This window comes from Dasypus novemcinctus, chromosome 3 (genome assembly GCF_030445035.2).
Source record: "Dasypus novemcinctus isolate mDasNov1 chromosome 3, mDasNov1.1.hap2, whole genome shotgun sequence".
NCBI lineage: Eukaryota > Metazoa > Chordata > Mammalia > Cingulata > Dasypodidae > Dasypus > Dasypus novemcinctus.
Window position 1 is genome coordinate 46,693,994 of NC_080675.1, and position 5,388 is coordinate 46,699,381.

A 5,388-nucleotide genomic window follows, 5' to 3' on the forward strand; every position below is an offset into this window, starting at 1 on the left:
AATTCTAAACTGGAGGAAACGTCATTGTTCACATTAGGAGCCCAAGAATTCCTATGAGTTCAGCAATCCCCATAGGTGAGAGGCGCTCTCCCTAATCATCAGGGCTCGGGCAACCAGAGCCAGTTCCTAACCCGTCATAGCTGCAGATGGCCATTTTTTCCACACACTTGTCTATGAAGAATGTGTTGTATTTTTTTGTCTGTGTTTTTAAAAAATTTTTTAATCTTTTACTTATAACCTGTGATGGTTAATTTCATGTGTCAATTTGGCCAGGCTATGGTGTCCAGTTGTTTGGTCAAGCAAGCACTGACGTGATTGTTAAGGTGAGGGTATTTCCTGGACTTAAATCATCAATAAGTTGAGTGCATCTATGGCTGATGACGTCTACAATGAATTAAGAAGATTGCCCTTCATAATGAGAGATATCTCATCTAATCAGATGAAGGCCTAAAGAGAACTGATGATTTCAGCAGTCAAGAGGCAGAATTCCCCTCTCTCTTTCAGCTGGCTAGCTTCTCCTGGGGAATTCATTGAAAACCCTCATTGCAGTTCCCGGTTTGCAACCTGCTCTGTGGAACTCGGACTTCCTGATCTCATAGCTGCATGAACCAATTCCTTTACTAAATCTCATGAAACCTGGCTAATACCCTACCCATTTGCAACATCTTATCTGCAAAAATTGTCACCTTTTTTTATAATAGTTCATTTAGACATCTATTATACATTATATAGACATCATTATACATTATATTGCATTTCAAAATTATCAGATTCCTTAGAGAATCGCCTAGAAAGCATATTTTTCTTGTCAAGTTCTCCCTTTCAACCTTGCGATTATTTAAGGTCTTCACCTAAGGTAACTAAAATCTGGCTTATTTGTATAATGTTAGCCCAGACTCAGAAAATAGATGATCTAGTCACTATTTATATGTTGTGGCGTTGACTCTGCTGCACCTGTGTTCATGACACAACACCTCTGACTTTCTCTGCTGACTGTGGTTTGCTTCCGGTTATTTCTACAGATCAATTTGTGCTATGAGAAGGGGCTGTAAGGAGTAGCCTAGCAATTGCCAACCCTTTGTGCACAAGGGAAGAAAGTCTAAGACAGATTCCAACATTTAGATCAATAATCATGTGATTTCGTATTGACATAACTGGCAAAGAACATTGACTATTCGTGTTTTTTAAAGTAAAAAATTGAAATCCCCTTTACTCATCAGTGTTTTATTTATAATAAAAATTATACTATGATTTAATGGATATCTGCACCATCAGTTTCAAAGCGTTTTTTATAACCTTCCATAACATCTTTGTTCCTCCTTCTAAACTTAGTCTTTAATTTGTTTATAATTATATGAGTATCTAGATAACCTGTGCTTCATAATTATTTAAACTCAAAATGATTAACTGTGTTTATGGTTCAGTTCTAAATTTGTGTTTCAACATATTTACAACTAATTGTTTTATTTGTCAAAATATTTTTAAATTCACTGCTACCAATCAAATTCATGTGCATTATTCCTCTTTCTTTTTTAAATTCAAATTTAAATTAGTGCAGTGAGAAACCTCATATCCTAATATCCATTAATAATCACAAAATAACATAAGCCACCACATTTCAGAAAACATTCCAAACATTTTATGAACAGCCATTTCTAGACGTCTTTATTTTAAAACTGCCAATATTAAACAATTTCTCCTCCAACAAAATTAGCAATTCTTACAGATCAGGGTTTGGTTTAAAACAAGAGCAGAATATTTGCAAAACCTCATATAAAACTACCTTTATTTCATTCAATAATGTATATTTAATAAACTGAATTTCTTCTAGAGTAAATTGAGCAAACTGAAATTTCTGACTTCCTCCTAAATTTGTCAAGATTCTTTCCAAGTCAGCATGTTATTTTCTGTTTTGCAAGTTCTCCTTTCAAGTCCTGACCTTGAAATATTTCACTTGAAAGACATTTCCTATTGTATGATTTTAAAAAAATTTTATATGTATCCAGTACATTTGAGAAATGTATGTTTTTATTCAACTGTTTTCTTTTTACTTTTTAACTATTGTTTATATGTTCAATTATTAAATGTACAAAATCAAGTTAAAAATAAAATAATAAAAAGACATTTCTATTGCAGAAATAAAAATTAGCATCATCATAATAAAGTTAAACAGCTTAAAAGAAACACATGACTCTCTTAATGCTGCTGGAGCTTAAGAATCCATCGGAGAATTTCATCTGCTCAAGGACTGAGCAGATGTGAGGAACATTTTCCTAGGTTTAAAACAAATCAATAACAAGAGGATAAAGACTTTTGAATTGTTAATTATTAACTACCAGTTCGAACCATAAAAGGCTAAAATGTATTGTTCCAGACTGGAAAGTAACCTTTGTTGCCAGACTTCAACAGGTCTTCTTTCCTACAGTGTTCAAAAGAGAGCAGGACTAATGCTTTGGACGTGATTTCCAATATTATATACTAACAAAGGTATGGTTAATAGTACTGATGGGCCTTGAACCTACGTATGTTACCTTTTCCAAAGCTTTCAAGATATAACTGTTTACAAATAAGTGTTCACTACAAATCCTGGTGATACAGCTGACTCTTAAAAAGATTCTGTTCTACTTCAGTATATGGTATTTCTAGGGAAAAACTCTCAATAATTTTATCTTATGAAGACAGTGCTCTGAGGAGAATCACGATTACACTTGTATTTTGAAGCATAAATAGTATGTGTAACTATATGAGAGTAAAACAGATGTTTTCTCTGGAAAGAGAACTTCTCTATTTCGTTGCAAAACACTATAGTGGACTTTTGCAGAATCAGGAAGTAAAATTAGCCATCTACTTTCACTGTCCTAAACAGAGAAATTCTAAAATTAATCAGTAATAAGTTGTACATATCAATATTATATACACTTTAAATTAAACAAAAGTAAACAAAATTAGCCAGAAGGCTTTCAGATGAATATTTGATTAACTTTCATTAGTTGAGTGTTAGAAAGAAAGCCCTTTTTGATGACTCTCAAAATTCATGCATGAATACTTCTAAAACTTTATAATTACACTTTAATCTTCCTATGACAATTGGTATTCTGATCTTTCCCTGCAGTCAATATCTGGAAAAGCACAACTCATGTGCTATTGTAGTCTCTCTATACACCCTGTTCTCAGAGCTTTAAGTCTTGCTTTTTCCTAAGAGGGGACTGCAGCAAAGATTTCTGATTGGTACATATGATGGTTAGGCTAATGTGTGTGGGCACGATCTGGCCCAGTTGTTTGGTCAACCAAGCACTGGGTTAATTGTAATACAAGGACATTTATGGGCTTTAGTCATCAGTGAGTTTACTGCATAGATGGCTGATTACATCTACATCAACCAGGGAGATTACAATGAGTCACATTTTATCTAATCAGTTGAATGCCTTAAAAGGGGAAGTGATTTCAGCATTCAGAGAGAATTTCCCAGCTCGTCTTTGGACAGCCAATGTCTCCTGGAAACCCATCAAGGACCTTCATTGGACTTTCGTTAGAGCCCCTGGTTTGCAGCCTGCCTGTGGAACATGGACTTGTGCATCCCCAAGGTCATGTGAGAGAATTTAATAAAATCTCATGCTATTTACAGATATCTCCTATTAATTCTGTTTCCCTAGAGAACCTTGACTAATGTAGTACCTGATTTCCGCCCCCCCACCCACCCACCCAGGGGAAAGCCTGCACACAATCCACCATCAACACAAATTACATAGTCGAGTCTCCCCAATGTGTAGAATTGCAGGGGTCAGCAGGTCCTCAGTGCAGTGGATCAGCCGTGCCCTGGGAAAACCATCTCCGTGATCACGGGATCTTCCCTGCCAGGGAAGCATGGGTACATGATATTTTAAGGTAGCCATTTTATGTGGTCATTTTGATGCATTAATAGTTTTAAACTATTTTCTTACCATAAAATTAATAATGTTTACAAATGTTAAAAAATTAAAACAGAACTACAAACATGAAAGGAAAAAATTTAAATCTTCCCTTGAACCAAATAGTCTCACTCCCTGGAGGTATCCCATTACTTGTTAACAAGTTCTTCTGTAGACTTTCTTGATTTATACACAAGTATCTATCTATCTATCTATCTATCTATCTATCTATCTATCTATCTATCTATCTATCTATCTATCTTCTATCCTTTTAAAAATTCATTTTAACAAAACTGGGATATACATATGCTTCTTTCAATTTTCTTTAATTTACAGTGTAACTAATGATATATAAGAGTACCAGTTTTTCTGGTCATTACCAACACTGGCTGAATATTATTGAACTTTCCATTTGTTCACTCTGGGGAGTGAAAAATGCCTCATTCCAAAAATTATTTTCATTTTGCATTCATTTATAACATTAAGTATTTTTCAAATATTTATTTCTTTTTTGAGCTAGTTGTACATGTCTTTGTCAAGTTTTCTTTTTTCTTTTGCTTTTTTAGTCTTATTGATTTGGTGGGAGCTTTTTGCATATCAACCTTTTAGATTACTTGATTAGATTGCTTTTGATTCGACTACATCAGTGAGATGTGACTCAGGTTAAGTCTTCACCCTTTTGCTGGGTCTGATATAAAGAGAGAGACACACAAACAGAGAGGAACATGAAGCTGCCATTTTTAATCCTGCCATGTGAGAGAGGACTTAAGGATTGCTAGCAGCCAAAACTTAAACAGGAAACCCTCAAGATGCTGGGCCCATGGAGCAGTTTAAGAGGAGATGAGCCCTGCCATATGCTGTTAGCTTACCTGAACTTGGGAAGAAAGATGGGCAGTCGAAACTGAGAGAGGAAGCCAAAAAGAGACAAGCCCCCTGCCTGCTTGTTCACAGCTAAGCTCCAGGAGCTGGGCTCCAGGAGATGATGAGCCCAGATGGGAAAGCAAAGACCTAGGCAGAGTTTGCCTGCCATTTTGCCTAACCATGTGGCAGCTGACTTTGGTGAGAGAGAATCTCTGATAGTGCCTTGATTTCGACGTGCTGTATACCACAGCCTGGATGGCTTCAACAAAGGAATTGATTAACTCATGTTTCTGGAAACTACAAGTCCAAAACAAAGGTGTCTGTAGAATCATGCTTTCTCTGAAGTCTGTAGCATTCTGGTGGTGGTTTGCTGGCAATTCATAACTCAATCTCTACCTCCGTCACATGGTCAGCTTTCTATGTCTGTCTCCTACTACTATGTCCAAATTCCTTCTGCTTATAAGAACTCCAGCCATATTGGATTAAGGCCCACCCTCATTCAGTTTGGACAAACCTTAATAACATCCTCAAAGATCCTATTTACAAATGGATTCACATCCACAGGACAATGTGGTTATGACCTGAGCATGTCTTTATAGATTCAATCCATATCTAACCA

At 35.9% G+C, this 5,388-nt stretch overlaps 1 non-coding gene across 1 annotated transcript; it reads right to left on the reverse strand.

Moving 5' to 3' along the window:
* Positions 1-3,703: 3,703 nt before the first annotated feature.
* Positions 3,704-3,866, reverse strand: LOC111760211 (U1 spliceosomal RNA). The gene has a single exon (XR_002793968.1). It is a non-coding gene; the product is annotated as a U1 spliceosomal RNA (small nuclear RNA).
* Positions 3,867-5,388: the final 1,522 nt, after the last annotated feature.